Consider the following 14159-nt stretch of genomic DNA (forward strand, 5'->3'; position numbering starts at 1 on the left):
TGATGCTAAAGTAGTGAGACCCATTACAGAATGCAGGAGTCAGGGGAAGGGCCTGGGGCTGGGGACAAACACAAGCACACACACACACACACACACATACTTTACAGGGTTGTTTTGGTCTTGTGTGTTTTCCCCTTTCTAGTAACAAGAAGGATTCAAGTAAACTGTGGGGCCCACACTGATGGCCCCAGAATGTCTCTGAGCGTCTCACTGTGAAGATCCACATACACTGAGCCCTGACAGTCAGCATTATTTGGAAGGTGTCGAGAGAGTAGCGGAGCTTCCCAGGGCCCATGGGTAACTAGGAAGCCTTGGCTGCTCATTTGTCAGCCTTGAGTAACCATGGGGCCTCTTGAGACTGCACACTTTTTCCTGAACCTCTCCTTACCTTCCTCTTTCAAGACCAAGCTGGGGTCTGGACAGGAGCCACAGCTGAATGGCTGTTACTGGTTTAACAGTTGCGTGTTCACCGTCACAGAAGCTCCCCTGCTTCTGCCTTGTCCAGGCATCAGGGCATCAGGGGCCCAGGCACACGGCTACAGAGGTCTGCTTTCCCAGGCTTAGGCAGTGGCCCACTGCCTGCCCCTGCAGCAGAGGCAGGAATCTCAGTGTCAGCCAGCATCAGCCTGGCCTCAATCCTCATGTCCTCTCTCGGACCCTGGACGTCTCCTGTCACATCTTCTATGGCTCCAGTTGCCCTTCTTCTCCTCCAGACTGACGGAGACGGCCTATCCTGATTCTGAGGAGCTCCCAGCGCGGGGCACCTCACCAGGTATTGTGATGCTCAATCAACACTGCTGACTGAATTAGAAAATCTCTACATTCCATGCCCTTACCACAGAGCTGTCTTCCCTCCTGCTTGGGGCAGTCTTTCTTCAGCTCCCACATTCTACCCAGACTACTGAGCCGCCTGACTGGACAACTGTCCACCTCGCTTCCATTCCATTTAATCCCATCCTCTAGCCAGAGGATTCATTCTAAAGCGTCACCTGTCCTGTGCAGAATCCCTCCTTTCTCTGGCTCCCTGCCTCTCACCAATGGATGGCAAGTGTATCATTTATCACTTCAATCTGGATCCCCAGTGGGAAGGTAAAGGAAGACACGCAAAATCACAAAAGCTGGCAGTGGTGTTACATAAACTGCAGATAAGGGAAGGGCCCAGGGCGAGGAAAGAGTGGGAAATTGCTGAGTAGATGGGTAGATAGCACAGCGCCCTTGCCTCCCTGAGTCATGCTGCTTCTCTAGCGAGCACGAGCGATTTCCTGGTCCTTGTACTTCAGGCTCCTTAAAGATCAGCACCAGACCTAATTTAGCTTGGTACCTCAGTAGTACTTAATACCTCAGTACCTTCTACAGGACATATTTAACCACTCAATCGATATGTGCTGAAGGAAGGAATCAAGAGGATTCAATGAGCCGGGCAGTGGTGGGAGGCAGAGACAGGCAGATTTCTAAGTTCGAGGCCAGCCTGGTCTACAGAGTGAGTTCCAGGACAGCCAGGGCTATACAGAGATACCCTGTCTCGAAAAAACCAAACCAAACCAAAAAAAAAAAAAAAAAGAGGATTCAATGAATTAATGAAAAGACAGCCAAGACTCCTGTGGCAGATAAGACAGATTAGTTAATTATTATACTTACTGCTGTCCCAGGAATCCCACTGCAATGCTAAGGAGACAGGCATTCAACCAGAAATTAACCCGTAGGATTGATCTTCCATGCCTGTCAGAGTGGAGAATAGTCTGGAGTCTGAAGCCAGACACCATAGAGTTCTGTCTGAGCCAGTCATTAGCACAGTCATTAGCTGTGTGCGCTGGGATAAATTATACAACCTCACTATGCCTCAACTTTGTCACACGGGGATTATAATAGTACCTATCTTGCAAGGCTGTCATGAGAATTCAATTTAAGTATGTAAATATAGTTCATACATGTTTGGAGTACATCCATGTACATACATACTATTATTGTGAATTAAGTCACATTCATAATGCTTCTTAAGTGACAGCTATTACGATGCTAGTGATCATGGCAATTCCTCTAATCTACCCCGTTAGCTCCTTCCCTTCTGTGTCTACACTGTCTAATGGTGGAGTGGAGACACCAACCGTTATTAAGCAATGCCACACAGCATTGAGAGGGTCAGGAGGTGGGGCACAGTGAGCTTTATTTCTTCCTGATTGAGAGCGGTGAACAAAAGTTACAAAAGGAACTTGGTAAAGATTTCACAGCACAAGGAAGAAGAAAATGGTTCTGAGGGTTCCTACGAAGAGCTCACTGTCCCGGAAATGACTTTATAAGAGATGAAATAAACCCCTGAGGAGCATTTGTCATTCTGCAAACAAACAGTTCGGAGAGCTTTGATGTGGTTGTTTGCTGGGATTTCCCAAGAGGGAAACAGAATATGAATGGGTTGCTCACAGAAATGGGTATGAGAATGGTCCCCAAAACAGGTGAAAATATGCTGGGGCTCACCCCAAAATGCAGTGCAAAAAATAGTTACAGGGAGACAGATTACCAAAGCTCCCAGGGTGTCAAGGGATGCAAGGCCTCAGGATTTTACTTTGAGAAACTCACCTTTCCCTCTCCCTGAGATTTCCTCCGCTTCCGGTGACCCTGGCTGCCTTAATATATGTCTGCGAGAATTTCTGTCTGTCCAGAGGCGAATCTGCAGACCGTAAGGTTTCAAATGGCTTAACATACCTGAGTTTCAGGTTCCTCATCTGAAAGCAGAGTGATAACAGACTCTCTAAAAGCAGAGGACACAGATGCATCGACTTGGCAATTTGATAGTAGGAATTGCAATACATGTGCTTGGCTAATCTGAGGACTTATGTAATTACAGACTTGACTTCTACTTTCTAAATCATTTATAGAAGACAAAGCTAACCTGGCAGTGGTGGTGCTCACCTTTAATCCCAGCGCTCAGCAGGCTGAGGAAGTATACCACCAGGGGTGGGCTTTGAGGTTTTCAAAGGCCCATGTCAGGCCCAGTCACCCTTTGTGGGCCTGTGGATTAGGATGTAGCTCTCAGCTACTGTTCTGTAGACAGTCATGCCACCATGATGATAATGCACTACTGAAACTGTAAGCAAGCCCCCAGTTAAATGATTTCTCTTGGTAACCTCGGTCATGGCGTCTCTTCTCAGTAATAGAAGAATGAGTAAGACACCAGGGAAAATGAATTCTACAAACCCCGAGTGAGGAAGGCCTCAAGACTAATGACTAACAGAGGGGACGAATTTTCAATTCAGTTGACAGACATGGGATAATCGTCATAAGATATAAAAAGACCCAACAACCAGATAGAAAGGTATCTGTAGGAAATAATGGAAATCTTAACAGCTTCTTTTGTTAGGAAAAGATACAACCAAAATGAGATAAATGCAAATGTAAACTACCCAGAGACTTGATATTTCACTTCTCGGACTCAAAACAACCCAGGAGTTCTAGATCAGCGCCAGGAAGTGCCAGGGAGGACGTGGCTCTCTTGTGTCTGCTGAGAAGGCATCAAGTCTAAAAGCACACAAACGCTGTCATCTAGGAACATCACTGCAATGAGGTTTCTCTGTGTTTGTCGGCACCTGAGCAAAAAGTATGTATGCGGTTTCTCATCGCATTGTTTGTAGTAGGAAAAGATACCTACCAGTGCACAGCTAAATACGTGATGATGTAGCTATGGGATGGTCCCATATCCCCCAGTGTGCTCTTTGGACAGATCCTAAAGACACGGTGTTGCCAGGCATGGCAGTGCATGCCAGTAATATCAGCACTAAGGAGGCAGAGGCAAGAGGGCTGCAGGGTCTAGCCTGTCCTACGTGCTGAGACTCTGTTCCAACAAGTGTGTCAGGTCTAGGGGGTCAGGGGTAAGGATGTAGCTCAGTTGACAGGTTTGCCTTGCACCCACAATGCCCTGGGTTTGAATCCAGTGTGGAATAAACCAGGCATGGCAGCCCAAGCCTGTAATTCTAGAGCTTGAGAGGTGGAGGCAGGTGGCTCATAAATTCAAGGTCATTTTCAGTTACGTGGTGAGTTTCAGAAAAATAAAAGTATATAAAAGTGAAAAAAAAATTTAAGTTAGGGTTTCTCTGTGTAGCCTTGGCTGTCCTGGAACTCATTCTGTAGTCCAGGCTGTCCTCGAACTCAGAAATCTGCCTGCCTCTGCCTCCCAAGTGCTGGGATTAAAAGCATGTGCCACCACTGCCCCACAAAAGAAAGAAAGAAAGAAAGAAAGAAAGAAAGAAAGAAAGAAAGAAAGAAAGAAAGAAAGAAAGAAAGAAAGAAAGAAAGAAAGAAAGAAAGAATAGAAAAGAAAAGAAAGAAAAAGGAAAAGTTGAACCATGGAAATATTACTCTTTGAAACTTTTGTTTTTATTATTTATTCTAAATTACGTGCATGTGCATTTGTCTGTATGCACGGGTATGTGTAAGTGTGTGAAGGGGCCCCATGGAGACCGGAGGCATCGGGTTCCCCAGCAGATGGAGTTAGAAGTGTTTGTGAGTTGCCAGATGTAGGTGCTTAGAACGAAACTTGGGGAGGGCAAGGCCTGTTCAAGGCCGCCTTTAATCCCAGGGGAGCCAAGGAGGCAAGGTCAGCTGAATCTCTGAGTTGGAGGCCAAGCTGGTCTACAAGGTGAGTTCTAGGACAGCTGGGTCTACACAGAGAAACCCTATCTTAAAAAACCAACCAAACAAACAAAACCAAAAACCAAATCTAACGAACCAACAACCAACCAACCAAACAAACAAACAAAAAGCTGTGAGAACTAAGCACTGCATCATCTCTCTGGCCTCTCATTAAAATGCTATTTTTAAATTAGATCTACTCATTTTATTGCATATGCACGAGCATTTCACCTGCACGCGTGTATCGCACTGGGTCCTCTGCAAGAGCAACTGCTGCTCTTAACCAGTGAGCCTTCTCTTCAACTCCTCATTCAAAATAAAGGAAAAATGTTGTATGGCATATTATGTGATGAAGGCCCCCCATATGCACAAACACACATATACAGACAGACACAGACAATGTCTATATATTAAGTATAGAGCATCAAAATAATGAACAGAAAATAGAAGAGAAGGTTAATACAGAGGAAAAAGAAGTGGGCGACACATCCCTGTCAGTACAACGGGGTACAAAGGGTAAAAATAAATATGGACATATAATTACCTAAAGTTCTGTGTATGTTTCATAACTTGTTAATAAAATAAAAAGAAGTAGATTCCGGCAGGACGATTCGGCAGGTAAGCAGGCCGTGGTGGATGGGAAGAACCAAGTCCTCCAAAGAGCTGTCCTCTCACCTCCTAGCCCCTCTCTGACATACACACACCACACTCACACACCCCACAAAAGTAAATAAAGTCAAAAATGGGTGAACTATCCATAGATCACACAAATAATAAATTCTAAAGCTAAAACATATGCAAACTGCAGGGTTAGTCCTTCCAAGGGCTGGAGCCGAGGCTCAGAGGTAAAAACACATTCCTAGAACATGTGAGGCTGGGGCTTGACCCTAGGGTAAAAAGTATCTTTAAGGTTTGGGTGTGGTAGTGCATGCCTTTAATTCTAGATATATCTGGTAGACAGAGTTCAAAGCCAACCTAGTCTACATGGTAAGTTCCAGGACAGCCAAGGCTAGGGGGACAGTACAGAGGACCCTGTCTCAAAACAACAAAACAAACAAAAAGCCATCAGGAAATAAAAGTTTCTTTGCAAACTTGAAAACTTTTTTTTTTAATGAGGTAGCCATCTGTATTTTTATTTGTTTATTTATTTTAGGTTTTCTTTTTTGTTGTTGTTGTTTTTCGAGACAGGGTTTCTCTGTGTAGCCCTGGTTGTCCTGGAACTCACTCTGTAGACCAGGCTGGCCTGGAACTCAGAAATCCACCTGCCTCTGCCTACTAAGTGCTGGGATTTAAGGAATGCACCACCACTGCCTAATGCAAACTTTAATTTAACTATCTTTCCCTATATAACCTATAGAAAAGCTAGAACATCACAACACGACATTTAAACAATATCTCCATCAAAGCACACCCTGCCCCCAGCACCCTGAGCCTGCTCTAGCCACCAGCATGATTATCTATTAGGACTTTATTGGGCTCAAGATGTTCTTGAACAAAGATTTGCAAGATCTGGGACATCGTGGACAGGCTGTACCTTGAGAGGGAAGGCAAAGCGGTCAGCAGGACAGAGGGCAGTGTGCAAGTGTGCACTCTCTTGTGAGTGGGAACGCCTCTGTGCAGGTTCCCCAAGCACAATGAATCAGGGATCGATAGTGTCAGGAGCCATCACTGCAGGAGATGGGCTTCACAAAAGAAACCTGGACTACGTGAAAGCTGGGTGGCCAGAGGTGTCCATCCAAAATCCTTCAGGGGTTCAAAACCTTGACAAGGGGTTCAAACTTGCAGAGTCCCAGTCCTGACTGGAGAGTGTCTAAGATCCAGTATGGATCGCTCACTGGCCTGCTGACCAGGGCAAGGCAGGTTTCCAGGAGGCTATGCTAAAGGGACGTGCTTGCAGCTGTTAGGGTTCTGTTGTTTATTTGTGTCATGGGAGAGTCTCACCATATAGCTCTGGCTGTCCTGGAACTCACAGAGATCCTCCTGACTCTGCTTCCCAAGAACTGGGATTTAAAACGTGTGCCTCTTAATATAAGTAGCATATTTATATCATTCCTCAATAGTTAATTATAGGGTTTGGTACCTTTGTGCCTCAGGGAAGCCACATGATATAGCTGGTTATAGATGTTCAGGGTTAGGGCGTAGAGAAAGGAGAAAGTCATTGGAAACATGACAGACTCCATTAAGGAGATGAGCTAATCTAGGTGCAGAAGTAGGCCAGGACTGGCATAAATGTGATTGTAGTAGAATTTGTTTCCCAGTGCTGGAAGGGAAATTGTTTTACATTATTACATATACTGCATTTGGAGAGTGGAGACCTCTCCATAAAGCAGAAGGCCCCCTGTCTTTGCTTACCAGCCTCTGCAAGTAAGAGCTCAGTATTGATTTTTGGACCTTTTTAAGAGTGTAGGGTAGACGTGTTCTACTTATGTGTACTCACAGTTGTTGCATGATCTCCCTCTCTGCTTCTCCAGAGCTGTTCTTTTCTTGAGGTGGCACAAGAGGGGGACAGTCATGCCACTCTCCGTCCTGACTTCGTGCAGTCTTACCTCTCGTGGTGGGAAAACAGAAAGACAAGCCCCAGGCCCTTGATTTCACCAGATGTGATTCTGTTCCCCAAGCTGTCAATCTCAGGATCCCAGAGCTCTGCCTTTTGCAGGTCTGAAACTCCTGAGGCGATGAGCAGAGGTCACAGCTCCAGTCCTTGCTTTATAACACAAGGCCAATGAGATGGCTTCAGAATATTTGTAAAGGAAGCTAAGCATTCTTGAAGCAGTAAAAACAGAAGGGTTCTGTCATTACTTTTTAGTAATATGTCCTCACAATATGCCCTCTCTACTCCCTACTGGGCAGTAGGGAAAAGCGAATATATTTTCCAGGTCTGCTTAACTTTATAAACAAAAATAAGCATGCTGAAACGGATGTTCTTCCTTTTAAGATGAGATCACAGATTGCTTCTCTGTTAAATAGTCTAGAAGTCAGGGGGCTGGTTGTATTTACCATGTATAGTGTGACGAGCAGGGAAATTTTATGATTATATTTGTAAAATCTGTTCTTTTATATTTCATATCAAATTGAAAAATTTATGTCTTCACTGTTGTACCTGTGGAAATACAAGCCGTTTTACAGAAAAAAAAAAATTCAGAAGCTGTTAAATGAATCTCACCATGTTAAACAAAACAAAACAAACAAACAAAAAACCCATGTGGCTCTATGCTCTGCTTTACATTTAGATAGATGCATTTTTAATTCTCAGTTGTGGAAAAGCTGTGGGTTTCTATTTATGTCTTCTTTTGACTTTGCTGTAAAATCATAAGACATTCACTGTGAGGCCTGGTCCTGGCATCTGGCTGTTCAATCTATCCTCACTCTGGGAAGGTCCCAATGGTGCCAGGTCATCACGTGGGGACATGATTTATTACTGCTTTCACAGCTGTATAACTACAGGACCTGACAAATGCAGCTGAAGTCACCTGGACTTTTCCTTTATTTGGATGTGATTAATTTAGAATAGAGGCATTGTTTGTCATTCACTATTTATTTCTTTAGTGTGTGTGTGTGTGTTTGTGTGTTTGTGCGCATCTTGAGTTTGTATATGTGTATCACATGCCTATAGAACCCATGGAAATCCAGGAGGGTGTTGAACACCCTGGAACTGGAATTATAGGCAGTTGTGAGCCTCCATGTGTGTCTTAGTTAAGGCTTTACTGCTGTGAACAAACACCATGACCAAGGCAACTCTTATAAAGGACAACATTTAATTGGGGCTGGCTTACAGGTTCAGAGGTTCAGTCCATATCATCAAGGCAGGAACATGGCAGCATCCAGGCAGGCATGATGCAGGCAGAGCTGAGAGTTCTACATCTTCATCTTCATCTGAAAGCTCCTAGCAGAATATTGACTTCCAGGCAGCTAGGACTAGGGTATTAAAGTCCACTCCCAAAGTGACATGCCTATTCAAGCAAGGCCACACCTCCAAACAGGCCACTCCCTGGCCAAGCACATACAAACCCTCGCAATGTGCTTGCTGGAAGGAAGTCCTCCCTAGCTTGGAGCCATGTCTCTTGCCCTGAGACACCGTTCTTCAGAAGGAATCAAACAATGACAAACAAATGAACCTGGCAATCCCTGCACTCAGAAAACAAGAGGATCAGATTGGAAGGCCGGCTTTGGCTACATAGGAAGTTTGAGGCTCTACTGGTGTACAAAAGACCCTGCCTCAAAAAGACAAACCAATAATAACCATAAAAATCCCAACATGTCTTATAGATTGTCTAAAAATGAATACATTTAAGAGAAATAATAACTCTTCTAAAAAGAGTTTGTTTTTATTTTGAAACAGGGCCTTCTGTAGTCCAGGCTGGCCTTAAACTCCTGATCCTCCTGCTTCTATTAAGTGCCAAGACTATAGGTATGCACCATCACTCCTGGTTTAGAGTCGAATTAGTTATTTAAATTTGGAGAGACTGTCATTTTGTGATCCAAGCTGGCCTTCACCGTTCCATTCTCCTGCCTTAAACTGTCACGCGCTGGACTCACAGGCACCTGCCGCTATGTTTATTAAAGTTAAAGAGTAAACTAAAATGCAAGTGGAGATGGCTGAGTGGTTAAAGGGCTTACCTCGTGGGTGTGAGGATCCTAGAGCCCGTGGAAATGCCAGGTGGGCACGGCAGACCACTTATACTTCCAGTTCTGGAAGGTTGGAGTCAGGGGGTTTGCAGAGCAGTGTAGCTACCGAGATGAACCAGTCCACAAGCTCCGGGTTTCATTGAGAGACACTGCTTAGAGAATAAGATGGGAGAGCTGCAAAGGATGGCTTCCCACATCAACCTGGGTCTTCACACGCATGCTCACAGGTGCCCTCACACGTGCAAGCATAAACATACACGCAAAAATAAATAATGATAAGATAATCTGTGTGCGTGCGTGCGTGCGTGCACGTGTGTGTGTGTGTGTGTGTGTGTGAGAGAGAGAGAGAGAGAGAGAGAGAGGGAGAGAGAGAGGGGGGGGGGACACCAAAACTGAATTTAGAGACAAAGGTAGCTTTAAACATTTAACATTATTTGAAAAGAATGGTGATAAAACAGGAGGCAGGCACAGTGACTGGGGCATCCAACCATAGTGTTCAGGACACCGGCGGGATTGCTGCAAGCTTGAGGCCAGCCTGGTCTACATAACGCACTCTATGTTGATCAAGACTACAGAATGAGTCCTGTCTAACTAACTAACTAAATAAATAAATAAATAAATAAATAGGTAGGTAGGTAGGTAGAGCGTGATAAGCATTCACCTCAGCAAACTTGGGAAACGAACAGGAAATAAAACTAAAACAAACTAATGAAAGTTCCTTCAAAGTAAAGAGGAAGATGTAACAAAGGTACAAGCCATTCCTTGGTAAATTGATAGTCCTGGTAAACAAATCCAGGTAAATTTTGTTTGCTGTTTAAAATTTATTTTTCCTATGTATGTGCATGAGTGTTTTGCTTGCATGAAGGTCTGTCTGTGTACCATGTACATGCATGATGCTCTTGAAGGCCAGGAGTGCTGGACCGCCCTGGACCTGGCATTACAGGTGGTTGTAAGCTGAGTGATGTAGGTGCTGACAACCAAACTTTGATTCTCTGGAAGAAGAGCGGATGCTGAACCATCTCTCCAACCCCAGTTTTGTCCGTTTAAGGGGTCTTTCTCTGTCGTCAGACCAGCCTCACATTTGCATCTTCCTACTTCCTGAGTGATGGGATTACAGGTGTGTGCCGCCCCACTCAGATCTCTTGCTGATAATGGCCTCTGCTGCTCTGGTCCCCTTGTCCTTGGGACTTGGGAGCCAAACCGATTCAGGGAGTGTGTGAGGCAGAGCTTGGAGCTGGAATCACTGTTTCTTATACTCTTGCTTTCTACAGACGGGTGCAGTCCCCTACCCTGTAAGACTCAGATCAAATGTTGGCCACCTCCCAGCTGAGCTTTGTGGATGCAAATGACTAAACCCACAAGTCAGCTCTGGGTGAGCACTTGGAGAGGGTGGGCAAATCCAGCATTTGTGGAGGAGCTGATTGGTGTGTTAGTGGATGAGGGTAAGCCCAGTCGTGGGGGTGAAGGATTTCAGCCCACAGTCAAGGGGTGGGGCACCTCAGAAAGACAGGAGAAGCAAAAGGCTGTGTGTGTAAAAGGACTGAGGCATGGGACAATAGTGGGATGTCCCATGTGACAGTGGTGCTGGAAGGTTTTGAGGACTGGAGCAAGGGACACCTGCTCACTCAAGGAAAGCCATGAAAGGCTCTGAATGGAACACTAAAGGGACTGTGTTTTGTATGCCTCAGGGTGACAGGGAGTGCAGAAGCCACATTTGGAGACTGGCACTGCCCTTAATGAAATAGGAGACCATTCAATGAGTAGCATGGGGCACACTGCCAGAAAGGGGCTTGGGCATTCTGCCCTAGTGGAAGACTGTGGGTCTGGAGGCCTGGAACAGGGCGTTAGAGCCCAGGCCCAGATCTAATTCTCCTTATTGACCACTTTTTCTGACTCCAGCATGCCACCCCCACCTCCCATCCCAAGTAAGGAGTGATTAGGAGGTAGCTCCCGGCAGCTCCCTGGTCCCCATGGATAGCTTCACAATGCTCCATCCACGCCCACCCCCACGGGGATGCTATGGTCAGGTCTTTGTGTCCGCACAATAACCATCTTTGTCTTGAGCTGCCTCCTCCATCTCTGCTCCTCTTTATCAATCCCTCAGCCTCCCTCCCCTCCGCCTCTCATCTTGGCTTCCCTCACTGTCTCTGTGCAGCTCTGATTCTAAGTCACTGATAGTGTTGTACAGAGACTCGGGAACTAACTTCTCTGACACAGGCTGAGTGCTTGAAAAGGAGAATAAAGCTGTTAGGACTGGAGAGATGGCTCTGAATGCTTGCTGCCCTTCTAGAGGACCTGAGCTCGGTTCCCAGAATCTATCAGTTCCCAGAATCTATATCAGGTGCTTACGACCACCTGTAACACCAGTTCTAGGGCATCTGATGACTTTTCCTGGGCCCTGAGGGCACTGCACTCAAATACACACACACACACACACACACACACACACACGTTTGTGCGCACGCCTAAAAATAAAATCTGTTTTTAAATAAAAATAATCCAGTAGCTCAGTATTAAGAGACATGATAACCTTCCTGAGGACCCTCACGGCAGCTTACAACCATCTAACTCAAGCTCCAGAGCCTCTGATGCTGTCCTCTGACTTCCACAGTCACCAGGAACACATGTGGTACACAGACATATATGCAGTCAAAATAATCATGCATATAAAGCAAAACAAAAATTTAAAAAAAATCAAATTCTTGTCAAGAATACATCCATCGAAAGTCTGCTGTCCGTAGGTGGGGTTGTGTGTATGTGTGGTAACAGGGAGCTAGCTCAGCTCATAGTGCTTGTTTGCAGGTGAGGGCCTGAGCTTGACTCCCTGTGAAATTGCTGGGCCTAGTGACACATGCTTATAACCTCAGTGTTTGTGAGGCAGAGACAGGAGATCTGTTAGGCTCACTGGCTGGACAGTGCAGCCTAATTGGTGAGCTCCAGGTCAGAGGGAGGCCCTGTCTCAAGAGATGGGTAGCCTTCATGTGCATGTATACACGTGTGCACATCCATCCACGCGCACCTGTACACATTAAAGCAGTGATGTCCATGATGAGCCCTAGTCAATCCTCATGCCAACTACTCAACTTCCTACTCATGTCTCTTCTCTCTTCCTCATCTTGTCTGACTAGATGTCTACTATTAGCCCATTTGACAGGCAAAGAAAGAAAGGCCTGAGAGCAGGGCTGACTTCCCATTTGCAAGACAAGCACCATTAGAACTTGTCTATTTTGGGACAAAGCCTCTCTATTATGTAGCTCTGTTTGCCATGCTACTAACTATGTAGGCCAGGCTGGCCTTGAACTCACAAAGACCCACCTGTCTCTGCCTCCTGAGTGCTGAAATTAAAGGTGTGTGCTACCACATCCGGCTTAGTACTTAATTTAATACTTCTGTACACCTTTTAAAATTCTTAACAATTTTTAAACAAAGAATCCACATTTTTATTTTGTACAGGGTCTTGCAAATTTGATAGTTGATCTTGCTTTGGGGGAGGTGGAAGGGACCTTTGCTAAGGCAGAAAATCAGGCTTCCTGCTTCTCAGGGCTGCCTCCCCGGAGTGCCTGCCTCCTGGCGTGCCAACAGCCCAGCTTCCAGGATTCATTTGCCTTTCAAGCCCTGGCCCTGGTCAGGGAAACTTGAGGAGCACCATGCCTGAAGGAGAGAGGGAGGGAGGGAGAGAGAGAGAGAGAGAGAGAGAGAGAGAGAGACTAAGGGAGGGAGAAAGAACCATCTACAGCAGTCTTGGAGCTAGGAAGACAAGGCAAGATAGTCCAGCTCTTCAGAGCAGGAGCCAGTGTAGACCCCAACACCAAGGCCCAGCCATGATCCAAGAACTCTCTTCAGGGCCTTCCCCGGTAGCAGAGTCCAGCCCCAAGGTTAGTGGACCCACAGCATACTCACTACACGAGCCTCCATTTCCCTAGATGTGCTGTGGGAGTAATAACACCTAACTCCCAGGGTCCTGGTGAAAACTGCAATGCCTTAGCACTGTAACGAGCACAAAGAAGGGGAGCTATAAAGAGTCCTCTGGAGACTGATCATGTAACAGGGACAGTGCCAGTGGCTGAACAGTGCTCCTCAGCTGTGGGTAGGACAGACTGGGCCCCACCTCCAAAGAGATCCCCAACAGAGGGCGAGACAGTCACAGCACACTGAGAGGCATGGCACCTGAAGGAAGTCTGGGAAGATCAGTGGTTAGAGTCAAGAGGAGCAGGCCAAACACAGAGAAACGCAGGGCAGAGGGAGCGGCCAGCACCCAGCAGGAGGAGAATGAGGGTTCTGGGTTTCAGCCTCCCTGGCTAGATGGAAGCAGGAGAGAAGGCAGAGAGGGAAAGACCTGGGGCAGAGGCTGGGGAGCAGAGGAAGCCCCCAAGAGACTGTAAAGCAGACAGTGTCAGTGAGGAGAGACAGACAAGAGGCACCATTCCAGCCATAACAGAGGGCTGGAGGACTGAGTTAGAGGCTAGGCCAGGCAGGGACTCCCCCACCGGCATCTCAGATTCTCAAAGCAGGAAGTTTTCTCATGGGATCTGAAAAGTCAGAGAAGGAAGATGGAGATGCCAGGCAGGAGGCAAATGATTGCTCAGGGATGGAGAGTCAGGAAGCCTTCTAATGTGAGGTGGGCCGGGGGTGGGGGGTTGGGGGGCCGGGCTGGTGCATTGACAGTCCCCTCCTGAACTTCTGTTGCTAATGCGGTTGCCCCTGTGGCTTTATTCCACGTCATGGGGACCATTACAGTGCCTGGGCCTTACATTAGCCTGCTTTGGCTGCAGGTTCAGGGAGATGCCCTCGATGCTGGCCTACCCTTCATATGGTGTTTACTGTGATTCACTGAGCTTCCATTTCCTGGCTGGATCAATATAGGTCCTAAACTCTTTCACTCTCAAACTCTCAAGTTGGGAGTAAGTAAA

The 14159-nt window shown here is 46.3% G+C and overlaps 1 protein-coding gene across 2 annotated transcripts in view; it reads left to right on the plus strand.

The window, feature by feature from the left end:
* Positions 1-413: 413 nt before the first annotated feature.
* P2ry2 (purinergic receptor P2Y2) overlaps positions 414-14159 on the plus strand; it is a 31344-nt gene continuing 17598 nt past the window's right edge. For both annotated transcript variants that reach the window (XM_052157301.1, XM_052157311.1), the window contains exon 1: positions 414-772. The gene's annotated coding sequence lies outside the window, so the exon portion shown is untranslated. The remainder of the gene's footprint in view (positions 773-14159) is intronic.

Source organism: Apodemus sylvaticus, chromosome 1 (genome assembly GCF_947179515.1).
Source record: "Apodemus sylvaticus chromosome 1, mApoSyl1.1, whole genome shotgun sequence".
Classification (NCBI taxonomy): Eukaryota; Metazoa; Chordata; class Mammalia; order Rodentia; family Muridae; genus Apodemus; species Apodemus sylvaticus.